The 17,382-nt window shown below is 33.5% G+C and overlaps 1 non-coding gene across 1 annotated transcript; it reads right to left on the reverse strand.

The window, feature by feature from the left end:
* Positions 1 to 5,291: 5,291 nt before the first annotated feature.
* On the reverse strand, positions 5,292 to 5,364 carry Trnak-uuu (transfer RNA lysine (anticodon UUU)). Its single transcript has one exon. It is a non-coding gene; the product is annotated as a tRNA-Lys (tRNA).
* Positions 5,365 to 17,382: the final 12,018 nt, after the last annotated feature.

Consider the following 17,382-nt stretch of genomic DNA (forward strand, 5'->3'; position numbering starts at 1 on the left):
ACTGAACGGGTATAATCCTTTAGAGCTCCCCCCCTCCTAGTGTTTGATTTATTTCTAGAGCTTACTATGAACTATGTAGTCAAGCTGACCAACTTAATTTATAACGGGTTGAATGGTTAATTATCACACAACAGCTGATGCTTCAGTTAATTGTTTAACTACAATCCGATTGTAAACTAGAGACAAGACAGATGATGAAAACGGGTTATATAGGCTCCTATTTTGATTATATAACCTGATTGAGGTAAATAAACCACTCTGTGATGTAGATCTAAAATTAATAAATTCGTTTTGTAAATTAATAGTTTTATTCACCCCATAATTCTCGAACAAACATACTGTAATCTAAGTAAAAGTGTATTGCATTATTTTGCCTAGGAAACAAGTTTTAAGCCTTAATAGAATGCGCACAGATCTTCTCGTTTTTTATAGAAATACGTAGATTTTCTGACCAACAAGTACTTTCTACATTGATTATTTCTGATTGATTTTTATTTTTCGACATTTTCAAACCCAAGACATCATGTTTCAAGAGGCTTCATATTTCATCCAAAACAAATCCAAAACTCAATACAGCTGAAGACGATCCCTTTTTATCTTCCTCTCTCCATATATTTCTCCCTCTCGTTTCACTGCCTCGTAGTCTCCACGTCTTGTGCTGTGTCGGTTGTGTATGTAACTGACATTTTCCGCTTGCTCACATTTATTATTTACATCCAGGAAGTAGACCAAGTATGAATCCAACAAATGCGCCTCGCAGCCTATAAAACTGTAGCTCGTAAAATCTTGTGTTCCCTCGGCGCAAATATTACACTTCGACACGAGGCGAACCGTTCAACGTTTGTCTCGTGCTTTTATAGTTTTAATAATTCAAATCCTGATTTAATCAACGAGGAAACGTGTGTCACTAATAGTAGTTATACAATCAATTACTTATATAAAAATTCATTTTTAGGTTTTTAATGTTTCAGGAAATATCGGTTTCATGGCGTGATAAACGTTTAAAATAATTCATTATTTACAACTAATAAATTACAAATAATAAACTTTATATAATTTATTTTAAGTTAATTTCCTTTGGCACAAAATGCAACCTAAATTGGCCTGTGTTGATTACCTACATACAATTTATTTAACAAATATTTCGTACCCTGAAACGTATATAATATCCTCTATTGAATCTCAGAGTTGTGAATTGCAAAAGTAAAGGGAAATACTTTGCCTCGTGACTTTATTGTAATTTTATGTAAACGAGTATTATTTTTTCTATTCGCTTTATGCTATGTTACTGTTGGAATCCATATTTAAGTCCAATTGTGAACCAAGCAATGTTGATATTGTTTGATAAGTTGAGGGTCGCCGGATTTCTACCCCCGGATATTTACCCCCATGAAAAAACGCCTACGTCACTTTGACGTCACATGTATGGGGGTAGATTTCCGGCCGCGAACTTTTAGGATGGATAAATTATTGTATATTCAATCAACTCGCATTTCACGGTTTACTTAACAGTTGTAATTAATCAAAATGCTAATAAACCTGACACCGGAACTTTACCCCCGGAAATCTACCCCCAGACATCCACCCCCGGACATCTACCCCCGGACATTTACCCCCAGACATCTACCCCCGGAAATCTACCCCCAGACATCTACCCCCGGACATCTACCCCCGGACATCTACCCCCGGACATTTACCCCCAGACATCTACCCCCGGATATCTACCCCCGGAAATCTACCCCCAGAAATGTACCCCCAGTGGTCAAATCATAAATGTCCGACCCCGGAATTATTTATTTGCGACCCCCAGAAATCTACCCCCCGTGCTACACTACGTATCGGTCAATATTCATTGTTGTAGTTGATTTTAGTAATTGGTTTATAAAAATAATCAATGGCTCTTCGTTTAATAATTACTCTCTGATATCTAGTATTAAGCATGTGATATGTCGTTGTCTTGTTTAATGTCATCTATCTTCCCAATTCATTAAGCTGTAACTGATTTAGGTGTAATTTTTAAGCTTAAGATTCAGTGCAACGCAAATGGTAATTAAAATGATATGTTGATAAAGGGCTTCAAAAGTTTAACCCATAAGCATTTGATTTATTTTCAGACAGTGATTTAAATTGTTAACCAATTTTCACATACATTCATAGCTAACGGCACATGCACGAGCGCAGATCGTGAAATTTAAAACATATCACTGAAGGAGGTTATTTTCTGATTACTAGTGGTAAAAATGCAATTAAATGTTGATAAAAATCCTGCCACAGGTAGATTAATGAATTAATAATTTTTTCACCATCAATTACCTCCTAGTAATAAGTAGTAATTACCTCCTATGTCGTAGACACTATCCGGAGTTTTACATTGGCTAAAAAGTCTAGTTGTTTACACATATAATTAATCGTAAAAAATAAAACATAAACATATTTTATGATTGGTTCTGGTTGTCAATGCTGGTTGTGAAATAACGGAGAATAATGTAAAAGCATAAAATTGGATATTTCGGGATAGGGAAGGTATTTTTACCTCATGGTTCTTTTGGTTTTACAAATTTATTTTAATGAAATTAGAGTTTAGTATGAACATTGCTTAAAATTATTTATTTTTGTCATTTTTACGATTCATACATTAAAGAAGCCAAAACAAGTCTTTATCTCAATTTCTGTCTTGTCTGTCAAGGCCCAGAAGGCATTTTACGTGGCCTTCTTCTCAAAAACTAGAGCATCGATCGTGATTCGATTTAAATAGCCTTTTTGGATTCGGTGGATTGACACGAGTAACTTAAGCCATTAAAATATGGCCTCACTACTTTTGAATTAAAATAAATTTGGTTCAAACCCCCAATTTTTTGAATTTTTGTCAAGTTTAGTCTACTCCTAATGTTTACCAGTAATTAATGAAATACTAATAATTTGTTTGGAGAATACGACATCAATGAAATACCGAACAGCTGTGAAAGATGAAAAGCTGGATAAAGATGATTTTTTTCTAGCTGTCACTGGAAATTTGTTATTACATTTAGTTTACAAATACTGCAACCATTTCCGATCATGTTTTGTAATAAAATCCAAAACCAAGTAAGATTAAAAACGTTGTGACTCACGTAAATAAACGGATCAAATAAATCGTAAGTGCAATAATATGTATTTAGTGTACATGTTGCTCGAATTCGAGCAATTGCAAAGTATTAAAGGAGTTATTTCAAAATGAATAACAATGAATATTTACAATGAGTTTAAATGAGTCAACTCAAAGATTACCGGTGTGTAACTAAAACCATGTTTATCTTCGTTATTGATAAACCTAAAGCATTCATCCGGCTGGTTTTCTCCTTCTCAAAATGCCTCGCTGTACAGGCAACACAGGTTATTGATAGAGGGCCAATTGAGAACGAAAAGTCGTTTTGGGGTAGTATTCCATCTCTTGTTTAGATGCAGACGATCTATTCTGGTTTTCAACCTGACTTAAAAATGGAACTGATTAGTAATCTGCTCACATTTCACCTTTAAAACTGTTACTGTATAGTGTGAAAGTTGGTCAACCATTGGAAGCACCTTCTAGGAATAAATCAAAGGCTTAGGGGTCAACCTTTTGAAGCCCTAATCGAAATATCCTTTTTAATTGCCATTTTGCTCTGCGCAAGATCTTAAGCTTTAAAATGACACCTCAATCGTAACAATCGGCGAAGAAGGTCGGGTGAAAAAAGGACTGTTACAGCTTACTGAATTAGGAAGATAGATAATGTTAAACAAGACAATGACATATCATATCGCATGCTTAATACTGGATATTACAAGACAATGCTTAACCGAAGAGCCGTTGATTTCCGGGGGTAGATGTCCGGGGGTAGATGTACGGGGGTAGATGTCCGGGGGTAGATGTCTGGGGGTAGATGTCCGGGGGTAGATAACTGGGGGTAGATTTCCGGGGGTAGATATCCGGGGGTAGATGTCCGGGGGTAGATATCCGGGGGTAAATGTCTGGGGGTAGATATCCGGGGGTAGATTTCCGTGCTATGGCAAATCACTTTATAATCAAACAATTACATGTTGATTATTTAATAATATATTGGGGGTAAATTTCCAGTCGCGGGCTGTTTCTCGACCATGTATAGGCCCCGCCCCTCGTGACGTCAAAATGACGTAGGCGTTTTTTCATGGGGGTAAATATCCGGGGGTAGAAATCCGCTACCCCGAGTAATAATAATTTATTCGGTGTGGACCCATTTTGAAATCAGCGTGAAATCCCCTTATACACCATTACTTGTGTATACAACTACCCAATTTTACAAGAACGTGATTTACAGACATTTGGGTGTGGGCCCATTTTGTAATCCGCGTGAAATCCCCTTATACACCATTAATTTTGTATACAACTACCCAATTTTTCAAGAACGTGATTTACAGACATTTGGGTGTGGGCCCATTTTGTAATCCGTGTGAAATCCCCTTATACACCATTACTTGTGTATACAACTACCAAATTTTACAAGAACATGATTTACAGACAACTACAACTTGCCAAAGTCTAATAAACTCTCTACACCCCACTTACTGTTGATAAAGCGGAAACCCGTTTGTCAACAGAATAAAAACACTCCACCGCAGGCTAATGAAAGGGGTGATCACATAAGCGTTGTTTATCTCTCGCTTTTGGCGGGAGATCGTGTTGAATGGGCGGGAGAGAGTCAACAAGCCAGGGAAGAAGTAGCCTCCCCCTCCCCCTCCCGTCACCTGCCCAGCAAACAAGCAGGGGTAGCTGATAAATGCTACTGCTGTCGTGCTGTCGTCTTGTTTGGCGATACTGCCAATGTCTCACGGCTCGAAATTGATTCGGAGGTATTTGTTTTTCTCGTTTCCCGCGTATTTCCACTGCTCTGAATCATTGGTGTTTACGGTTTGGGTTTTGTAAAGTTTTGAACTTAATTAGAAATTAAATTGTTTTATTTTAGAAAAAACAAGTACTGTATAGTTTAAAGTTTGTAGTGAGTAACTGACATTTAAATCTAATGTTAAATAAGTATGGAGATAATTGTACAGAAATGTATTTCTTCCACAGACTAATAGACCTTAGAAATTGAAAAAGTACCTTGTCGAAAAATAAATGTTGCTAGTTAAGTTAAAAGGTTCAATAATAACCATAGTTGAAGACAAAGAGGTATTCCTGGGAAATATTATGAGATTTATACTTAGGTTAAAGTTGCATGAGGCTGAATCAGGATGGATTAGTACCAGTGGAAAGAAGGGCCCCAAAACCTTTTAATATTTCACGGATCAAAAGTATTCGCCCGAACAGGGACTTGAACCCTGGACCCTTAGGTTAAAAGCCTAATGCTCTACCGACTGAGCTATCCGGGCTCTGAGAAACTCAGCCGTGTTTCCCAATCTCGTTCTATCTGTGTTGAAATCCTGTAATGTGATTGGTCCAACAATTAAAACAGCTGATTGCTTTAGATAACTATCAGCAATTTCACCTAATGACTGCATATATTGTTTATAGTCCAAGCAAATTAAAAAACTTACACAGGGATCGTTAAAAAAATTGCAAGAAAACGTTTTATGTTTTTATTTTGTAGTGTTGGGTTTGCAAAATGACATACTAAAAGTTGCCAAAAATCGGTGCACGAGAAAACCACTAAAATCACAATTTAAAATGGCGGCTTTTCCCAACATTGGACAAATAAAAAAAAAACATTTCACATGGATTTGTTATGCACATTTTTCGAGATATTGACTTAGAACCAACGCCTGTATTTATTGGGTGATTAGTACTTCATTTTGATTGGAAACACGTTTTTAGCCGCCATCTTGGATCCGCCATATTGGACATAGATACTTTTTTCAATGTAATGATAGTGTTGTGACACATCATTACAAACTACATTTATACACTGATTTCAACACCGAAATCCCTTTTTAAATATCTTTTTTTCATTTACTGTAGAAGATATATTCAAACTAAAACTCTCCCCCATACATTTCTTATAGACGTTTCGTAGTTTGATATTTTTTTTAATTATTTTTCTTATATCTTCAGTTTTTTTTTTTACGCTTGAAATCGTTCTAGTCCTAAAATATTCAGTAATGTAAGGCCTTTCATTTGAGATCTTGAGCATTAAAATCAGACGAGTTAAAGACCAGCCACGAACCTCAGAACAATATTAAATTTAACTTTTAAGAAATAAATTGTTATTAAAATATTTATAATTTGGGTTGTTAATACGTTACCAAGTTTTTTGTGGTCTCAAATTACTCAGTAAATGTTTGGCTTTGATTTAATTAATCATTAAACAAAATATGACAATTTTAAAATGAGTCATGGATCTTAATTTAATATTAAAATGTATTTATTTCGAAATTTTTCTTTAGTTAAAGACGTATATCCCCAATTCTAAATAACTCCCAAAGCTCTTTATAGTCTTTAATGATTCGTAATATTATTGACTTTTATTTTAGCTATGAATTACTTTTTGGGTGTTATTAGGGTTTGGGATATATGTACTTAACTAACGACAAATTTCGAAAAAGAAATAATTCACTGTTAAATGAAGATTCATGACTCATTTTAAATTTGTCAGATTTTATTTAGTGATTAATAATATGAAAGAAAACATTTACAAAGTAATTTAAGACCAGAAAGAACGTGGTGACGTATTAACAATCCGAGTTATAAATCTTTTAATAAAAATATATTTCTAAAAAGTTAAATTTAATATTGTTCTGAGGTTCGTAGCTGGTCTTTAACTCGTCTGATTTTAATGTTTAAGAGCTTAAATAGAAGCCCTTACATTACTGAATATTTTAAGGCTAGAACGAACTGCAAGCGTTATAAGAACAGTAGATATTAGAAATACCCCCGCCGCAGCAAACCTGCAGACTTAGCGAATTTCAATTTGCCTGATTGGATTTAAACTAAAATGTCTCCTTAAAAATATCACATTTATTCCCAATTTAAACAGAATTAGTTTAATGAGTACTTAGGTTTGCTGCAACAGGGAGGGTAAAAAAGTGTTTTTTAATGTAAAATATTAAAAGGTACTGTGGTTTAGTAAGAAATTGATGTATTTTCCAAATGTTATCAAAATATGTTCATAAACAAGCAAACAACAACAGTTGACTTATTCTCCATAAGAATAACATGGGAATTTCAAAATTACAATTTTTTTTAATTTTCTCTGTAACAATTAGGCGCATAATAACGCTTCAATGTACTAAATTATTTGTTTTTTTAAGCTCTACAAAATTGTTTAAAAAGAAATTGTGAAATTTTGTGTTTTTAGGGTCAAAAATGGGAAAAACCTATTTTTACCCCATAAAACCCCCCATAAACCCCCGTTCCCATAGTCCGATCATGCTGGTTCGCGAACTCATTCAAGTTATCCCGCCTTACACCTTCAAACCAAATTTGATCAAAATCGGACAAAAAGTACTCAAGTTATCGTGCGGATGGACACACACACACACACACACACACACACACACACACACACATATATATATATATATAGATATATAAAAATTTGAACGAATGGTGTTTTTGGCCTCTGGGGACATCAAAATGAAAAAGTAAATCGGTCCCGGGCTTAGGTCTTACCATGAGACCTACGGTAATAGCTACTTCCCTGTAGGGAAATTCGCTAAAATAAGTTTAAAAAAATTATCAAACTACGAATCGTCCTTAGAAATGTATGGGGGAGAGTTTTCGTTTGAATATATCTTCTAAATAAAAAAAAATGATATTTAAAAACGGATTTCGGCATTGAAATTGGTGTAAAAATGTAGTTTGTAATGATGTGTCACAACACTATCATTAAAAAAAAATTATCTATGTCCAATATGACGGATCCAAGCTGGCGGCCAAAAACGTGTTCCCTATCAAAATGAAGTACTAACGACCCAATAAATAACGGTGGTGGTCCCAAGTCAGTTTCTCGAAAAACTTTCATACAATATGCATGTGGTATCTTTTTACCAAATCGTTCCAATGTTGGGAAAAGCCGCCATTTTAAATTGTAATTTTAGTGGTTTTCTCGTGCAACGATTTTTGGCAACTTTTAGTATGTCATTCTGCAAACCCAACACTACAAAATAAAACCATAAAACGTTTTCTTGCAATTTTTTTAAGGTCAAATCCTATATTTCTCTGACTATTATGCAGTATCTTAAAATAAGTTTTCTCCCTTATTTATAAACAGATTTTCTTAAATTTAGTAATGTAAAAATTGTAAAAAGATTGTCTAAATCAAACATTGCAGCTATGGAACAGTGGTTTTTGTTAAATCGCCACAATTTTAAAACTAAACATGGCAAAAAAAACAAAATTGTTCCTTAAAATGTGTAATTGTGTTAATATATGCGCAAAATTTCGAGTCTCTACAAAAGGCCATTATAAAAAATATGCATGTGAAAAACAAAATGGTGACAGGTACGGGTAATTTTGGGGGTTTGGAAATTTTAACGTGATATTTCAGTTTGTTTTTTGTGCAGGAATGATAACTCAAAAGGTTGGTAGAGGATTCAGGGACACAGTGTATATAATTTTTCTCACATAAACATTCATTTAAACACAACTATTAATTAACATCCTAATCCAACGGCAAAACTGGCAAAATAATGAAAATAAAACCATCAATGACTTTTTTATGGTGAATGAAATGATTTTTTAAAGGAATAAATATCTTATATTATTATTTTGTTTTTAACTCGTGTTCTCAGCAATAGCCATACAATAGACCCGGAGTATAGAAGCAACTGCTGAACGGTTTTGCAGTTTAGATGAGATAGGGTCATCAGGACCCCCGCTGAGACTATTAACCAATAGTAATGAACTGTCCTGCTGAAAATGCACTCCTTGTACTGCCTGTGATATCTAATTTGATCTAAAACTCCATCAAGATGAGTTTTTAGTTTTTATTTTCAATACATTTTAGGAGGTTACTAATTGTGGATATTTATAGGCATTCACTGTGGATGCGATACTCCCTGGTGTGGATTTACGTCCGCACAGGTGAGTACTACGACTATCCGCATTGGCTATTAATTAACAGCTGTGGCTAAGGAATAAGTCGGCCTTAGTCAATAAAAAAGACTATTATACAAGATCGCGCCACTCATCCTACACTCATCTCCATTCGTACTTGGCTTAAAATACCTACTTTGTATGGTCGCCATTTCATTGAAAAAGTATTTAAGTATTTAAAAAGTAGCTTTACCGGTGCTTAAGAGAGTAAGGGAGGATACAAGAATGGGGGGTTTAACCTAATGTATAGAACTATCTAGTATCCAAAGCATTGATTATAATTAATACATTCTAATAAGTACGGTAGATATTTGAAAATAATAACGAATTATACCTGGCTAAAACATCCCTCAAAGTAGTTTTTATTGCCTTTGTCAGTAAATATATCTTTCACTGGTCGCACTACTTAAAAAGGTAACCAGTTTAGATTTCTCAACAATTATTATTATTGTAGTGGGTTTAGTTTGTAATATGAGGGCAAAAATTATCATTAAATTATAAACAATGTATCATTATTATTATTACAACATTTATTAACAAATGAAGTTATGAAAAATTTATGGTTACCTTTCATTTATAAAATGTACTGTTATTTTATTATAAAGAGTCTCATCGCTAAGGCCTTATCCAGCCACCTTTTTGTCACTTTAAAATGATGTAAAGAAATGGAATATGGATGGTATAACAAACAAAATATGTGAAAATATTTAACGTTTTCCAAGGCAACCAATCTAAAGATCACAATCATTGAGTTACTTAGTAGTACGTATAAAACCTAATGTGAATCCCCTATTATATTTCATGTATGTCTAAGGAAACCCCATAATTTGTTCGTGGGAAAGGTATTTATTTTTACAAAAAAAGTCTCTATAAATTTGTTCACTGTCCCGTGAACATTTGAACACAAATCGTAACTTCCTAAAGCGGTGTAGTAGAGAACCTATTCGAGATAAAAATCATTGTAACGTTTCTACTTGTCAAGGACATAAATAAAAAAAAAATTACAACCAATCCTCAAACAAACATTAAATATGAGAGGCAATCTGCAGTCGAGTGCCGTTCATATTACACTTTTATCCTTCAGAAGCCTGTACAATCAAATAAAATAACAGATTCCATTTAGAATATGAAACATCGTGGTTTCATTTTCTCAGCACTTTGAGATCCTAAACCAGGTTATCGCTAAGATAAACCTACCTAAGATGAACCGGTAAACCTAAATATAATATTTATGTATATCTTGGTTCAGGAACGGAATTATGACGAGCGTTTGTAGTGATACTAAAGTATAGTGATATAATGCTTGTATATTATGCTACTCCTGCAGTTAAAATATTTCTTTTCATCTGGTTGGTCAAGGAAATTATGTATAAGCTGTAGTAGGGTTTTGGGTATATCTTTTTAAATGAATCCATGAATAGGTTTAGTGTAAACTAGTTTTAAAACTATATTTGATAAATGTCTAAAGATTCGCCTGAAGAAGAGTTCTGTTGAAGGTTCGATTCAGGATCCAAATTCCATTTGTCATTGCCTGATTAATGAACGATCCTCTTCAACAATAGCCCGATGTTGGACAAAAAGTTCTCCGCTTGAACAATACGTTTTGAAATTTTACAAATTCTTAGCCGAAGTAAGAAAATAGTGTACTAGTTATAAAATCTCGTAGTGATGAGATTGGAGGATTATTCAAGATTCTCATATAGGCACTTTTGGAGTACCAAACAATTTAAATTGTATATGGTATGAGTGCGATTTGCTTTTATCTTAATTTAGTTTTTTTATTATTGTAATCCCAAAACAACTTAAATCAATGGAAACTTAAATTGATTTTTCCAAAAACTACTCTGATGAATATAACCTATATCAAAGTAGCAACAATTAGGAGTGAAAATATAATTTAAATTTGTGCTTTTTGGATAGTACAAGTAGACATTAATTAAAATCGGACAAGTGTCTTTGTGTGTATCATGTTGGGGGGTTAGTGTTGGCTAAATGTTTTAATCTAATGTTTTGGTAGATTTTATGACATGTACAATATTATTTACTTATACAACCAGAAGGTGAGACTGTTTTGATTTAAATATTTGTAATATAAGTTGAAGAAAACAAGAGACAAACACTACAGTACTTCTAAATGAGTCTGATTGATCTAACTAAATTTTCTTCAGACTATTTAGATGATCATAAATTAAACATGAACATTGGTAGACTTCTCATGCCATTGCACAATTTGAAGCTAGTTTGGTTATATTACTAGGAGATGAGTTGTATGATTAAATAGTTTTATTTAGTAAACATGGTTTTAAATTACTGAAATAACAAGAAAAAAAAACTGTAAACAAAACACGACCTCTACCGTGCAACGGAAAGAACTGACAATAAAATTAGCGTCAGCTGTTCCATAAGGATGAGAAATATACAATATAGTATGTTTTATCTTACTTAAAGATGACAGATCTATTAGCGAGTGTTTAGTACAGTATTAGTCAGTTTTATCATAGACAAAAAAAATCTTTTTGTCTATGGTTTTATTCAGCAGAAAACCCCCAAAATATCTCTCCAATGTACCACTCTACAACTATATCCTACTTGTCACCAGTATGTACAAATGATATGAGATGCAAGTTTTTCCTCCCGCGCCACCAGGTGCACTGTTGTCGCAGCGGTATTTCATTTCCCGTATCTTCGTCACGAAACTGTCACCGTCTTGCCTCACTCCATTTCCTCCAATTATTGTCACCCTGTCACCCCCTCCACCCCCCCCCCTCACATCATCACCTGTCAACTTTCACCGACATGTCGAGAAACATGTTCGTTCTAACGTGCGTGATTCGGTCGCGTATTATCATTAGTTAAATTGTGATTTATTTTAATATCTCTTGGGAAATCGTTATTGAAGAAACTCGAAATATTTTATGCTTTAGTTCAGATTATTAATATAGTTATAGCTGAGGAAATCTATGCCCTCCACGTCTTGATCCTACCTTTAAAACAATAGCTCAACAGCTGAGGTTTGCTAAACGTCAGTCAGCTGTAATATGTACAAAAAAGTAGAGAGGGAACTTCCCCTCAATTCACCTACATTTTGTAAACGAACTGTATGTAGAACGATTAGTATTACTACCGAGATTTTAACTTAAAAACTTCTGTAAAAAAAAAAATGTTGGGTATGAAATTAGTCATTTCAGGAAATTGCGGAATAATAGATAAATAATATTGATAGAATTTGCTTCGTGCAATTTCTATTGAAAGAATCACAATCATTCAATTTACATTTGAAGTAGCTATCGAACCACTCTTCGCTGTGATTTTATTTGATGAACGGATAATTTTGGCCTGCATTGTACGTTGGTTTTCCTTGTCAATATTTTATTAACTGCATGGTTAAAGTTTCCGTAATATTTATCTTCTTTCTTCGTTTTAGAATTTTCTAAAAGTCCTATCATAGCTGTTCGCAATTTTTACTATATCAATTTCCAAACCCTTGGTCAATCAATTGACCTAGTGTTATTACCATAAGTAAAGTTTCAATCATGCGTGCAAAAACATTATTCAAATACCTCGCCGCAGCAAACCTGCAGACTACGCCACTTCAACATACTAAATTATTTGATTTTTAAGCCCTTCAAAATGGTCTACAGAAAATTTGCGAAATTTTATGTTTTGAGGGTCAAAAACAAGAAAATCAATTTTTACTCCATAAACCTCCCCATAAAACCCCGTTCCCATTGTCCGATAATGCTAGTTCGCGAACTCGTTCGAATAAACGTAGGTTTACACGTTTGAAGCAAATTTTAGCGAAATCGGATCTAGGGTCATCAAAATGAAAAAGTAAATCGGTCCCGGGTTCAAGACTTACCATGAGATTTACGGTAATACCTTTTTCCCTTTATGGGAAATTCGCTAAAACATTTTGAGTTTATATTCCTCTTCGTGTGGCTGTATCTTACATCTAGACACTCCTCCATAAGTTGAGGAAATATGTAGAATATTGTTTCACATAAAATTCTGTTCTAATCTTTATCCACCAGCTGTGTAGTTTGTGTCCCACTTTTATGGCTAGTCGAGAATTGATATGGCATTGTATACGTTCAAACCCTGTCTTATGACATAACATTATTTTGGATATTCCTACATCGTACAGTATCATTTACTCTAGTCAAAATCGTTCTTTTTCATCTGATACGTAAAATATAAAGTATAAAAGAATATGGTTAAAAATGTTTGCATAATTTGTCAAACAAGTTTTATATCAACCTGATAATCTGTTCTAAGTGTTATCATTCACTTCTGAAGCAGACATCCTATCTATATGGGCAACCTGTAGCCAGCTTTTTTGTCTTACTCAATATAACATAATTTTTGATTAAGCATTTTATGAAATATGTTTTCCTTGATATATTTCCTCTCTTAGTTCAAACAATAATGATTGGTAGGGATCCAAAAGAGGGTTTTTGTTTAAAACCTGGTGCTCTTTTTAGTATGGTTAAAATGGTGTTATGACATGTAAATCGGTAGCCATCTTATGTGTTGAATGTAAATTGGTGTATTGCTATTGGAATGATAAATAAATAAATTGAAAAGAAGCACTTTTTTTTCGTTTCACTAAACAGCATTTTCCATTCTGAAACTTGGTACAACTCTAATATAAGAATGGAATGTCTAAGTAAGATTAGTTGCTATATCTCAGGTCAAACATTTATACAAGATTTTACACGTACGAATACATTTATCACTGAAAGTAAGTTATTTTATAGCATCGATTTAGAAAATATATTACATAGAGACTTAGATATTAGAGACATAGATGACTTTTTGGGAAACGTAGGCATATTAATTTAATCTATATATATTACTGCATTCCATTTAGTCTTAAACGCAAAAAAATCGCTATTTAAAACACTAATCCAAGTATCACGTATAAGTAGTAATATATCAATTTCACACAATCTGAATGTCTCTAGGTATAATTCGTTCAGGAAAAGTCGAACCGTAATTAATATCTGTTAAGACATTGTTATAATCTTTACGAATTTAAAACATTTACTTGAACCTTTTCGCAAAAATTTAGCTAATGTGACGTAGAAAATAAATGACAATTACGTCACAAATAATCAATCAGAAGGTGTAGTTTGTTCTGTCGGAGTTTTAGCTAATTAGTTCCAAAGTCGCAGACGACGTCGTGACGATGGGTCCGTTGATGTATTTCCGCCTATATTGATGAGGACAGAATCCATCAACTGATCCAGAAATCAATCAAGAGTCAATCTAATAACAAATCACTTTCGGGTTAATTAGTTTATTGTTTAAAGAAAATTTGTAGGTTAATGTTTGTATTTAGGACAGTTTTACCAGTTTTACTACACCACTATAAAACATAACAAAATTGAATTCATTACAAAATTACAATGATCACTACAGTATAGTGGAACTTTTGTTTTTTAGTTGATCTGAAACAAGAGTTCATGTGCCAAGACTCAGTCTTTTCATAATTTTAATAAGTTAAGATGCAGCAAACAAATAAAGAACATATAAAACAACCGTAGCTGTAAAATCTGAAAAAAGGACTGTGAAATTCGACTTGTATTCGTAAATGCTCGTGCAGCATGAAAGTTTATGATTAAAATTACAAATTGGTTGCACAGAATAAAGGTTAATAAATTGGTTAGCAAATCTAATTGAAACTCATACGATATTAAAAATATTTGGCTTTATTATAAAAGTGATTTTAGGACAAGAAAATCTGCCTATTACATTACATTTGTGCTGCACATTAGTTACAATTAATGTAAAAAAGCCTGAATTCAAAATTTAGCCAGGATATTTATTTGTTTATATTATTTAGTTATATAACGAAAATATCTATCTATATATTAATAGGCAAGCATGTTTCTTTAAAACCTTTTTTCTCAGGTCGTGTGCATCGTAGGGAAAATCTACGCACACTGTTAGAAAGCTATTTTCCTGTAGGTGTGCAGAATCCCTTTATAAATTAAAATAGGCTCAAAAATAAGCACAAAAAATGAATTTAAAATTTTGAAAAATTTAACATGGATATTATGAGTTGCCATGCTGGTGACGAAATAACAACGTAATATAAACAGAAAATCAAAACAAATGTAAGAAACTCCTATCACATGTTTTATTTACAGTGTGGGTAGAAAATAGATAAGTGTGTACATTACATATTTTTGGTCGAGTTTCGACCACTGGACGACCTCTAGTGTATATTAATAGGCAAGCATGTTTCCTTCAAACCTTTTTTCTCAGCTCGTGTGCATCGTAGGGAAAATCCACGCATACTGTTAGAAATATATGGTCCTGTAGATGTGCAGAATCCTTTTATAAATTAAAATAGGCTCAAAAATAAACACAAAAATGTATTTAAAATTTAAACAATATTTTAACATGGGCCTTATGGGTTGCCATACAGATGACGAAATAACAACCAAATATAAATATAAAATAAAATACCCCCACCACAGCAAACATGCTGACTAAGCGAATTTCTATTTGTCTGAATTTATTTTCAATTAAATCTATTTAGATAACATTAGGTTTAATGAGGACCTAGGTTTGCTGCTACAAGGAAACTAATAAAGTGTATTTTTTTTAGTAAAATATAAAATAGCTTAGTATAAAATAAATAAATTTGCCAAGTTCAATCAAAATAAATAAACAAGCAAATTACAACATTTTACAATATTCTCCATAAGAATAACATGGGAATTTTAAATTTAAAATTTTTTAATTTTCTCCGGTACTAACTATTTTTTTTTTAGCCCTTTAAAAAGAGTTAGAGAGAAATTGGGAAATCTTGTGTTTTTAGGGTCAAAAATAAGAAAAACCCACTTTTTAACCAATAACAACCCCCGTAAAACCCCATTCGCATGGTCCGATCATGCTGGAACGCGAATTCATCCAATTTTATCCTGCCTTACACCTTTAAACCAAATTTCATCAAAATCGGACAAAAATTACTCAAGTTATCGGGTTCACGGACGTATATAAAATTTTGAACGAATTGTGTTTTTGGTCTCTAGGGACATCAAAATGAAAAAGTAAATCGGTCCCGGGACTAGGTCTTACTGTGCCACCTACGGTATAGCTACTTCCCTATAGGGAAATTCGCTAACAAGAAGAAATTCCAATCGCATGATTTTTTTAGAGCGTGGGGTGAAAATAGAGAAGTCGAGTTTCGACCACTAGGCGACCTCTCGTGCATTTTAATTCTAAAGATTGTTGTATATACCTGCATTATAATGAAAAATCTGTTATATCAAAATGATATATGACAAATAGTTGTATATCAAAACTTTATTTTTCGCGATCTGAAAACGACCTTCAAATGAAGTCCCGATACATCTACCACTTTGATGACTACTTTGGTCGAAACCAACAAATGCAATTTCAAAACTATTGTATATTTTGCTGAACTGGACTTGAGTTTGACAATCTCTGGTAGATTGCACAGTTATCCGCTGGTGTTACACCCCCTCACCCCCCTCCACACAACCCTCACGACAGTTCCTACTGCCTCTGCTAAGATTAGAAAACATAGAATGAAAGCGAACATCCTCAGCCCACCCTATTGTTGAAGCACTCGCTTTGTACATTCCACCCTGCTGTGATCTACAAAACTATACAGGCTACAAATGTTCTGGAAGATGTGTGTGTATTTGTTCCTTAGGCCGAAGCAACACAAAAAAGCTAAAGCAGGTTAAGGTAATAGGAATGGGTTGGTTTGGGGGTTTCCATCTTTTTGACTTCGTAGCCATAAAATATGTCATGGAAGTTTTCATTTCAATCATCGTGTACAGCAGAAACACAAAATCCTCAGGGGCTACGTTATGGGATTGTTTTATGACATGTGGTTACTGATATATAACATCAGGACTACAAACATTCCTGATACAAAAATGGTATCCTATGGAGGATAATTTAATTGGTATCAAATGCTTTTTTTCTCTGTACCAATTTTCATGTTATGTTTTTAATATCGACCTGATCAACAAAAGACGTTTGTCCACCCTAGCGTTTTATCTGCCCTATGTGTGGTTCCTAAAAGATATCTCAAAACTGAATTCAATTTTTTAAATTGTCAATCATTATAAAGTTTGTCAAATGAGCTTTAACAACGCCAGAAAAGTCACTCGAATTGTATGAAATCGGAGTAAAAATGTAATCATAACATTAAAAATATGAGTTAATAATACCTGAGAAATAAAATTGTATACCTTAGTATCTTACCTCATATAGGTTATGTGAAATTTTAATGTTATAATTAAGTCAACATATCGTATCAACTATAACGCTCTGTTCTAGGTTTAATTAGGCTAGCATGGAAGACTGATCTA

Source organism: Macrosteles quadrilineatus, unplaced genomic scaffold, assembly GCF_028750875.1.
Source record: "Macrosteles quadrilineatus isolate MER2022 unplaced genomic scaffold, UCM_ALF_1.0 Scaffold_4__1_contigs__length_99947679, whole genome shotgun sequence".
NCBI lineage: Eukaryota > Metazoa > Arthropoda > Insecta > Hemiptera > Cicadellidae > Macrosteles > Macrosteles quadrilineatus.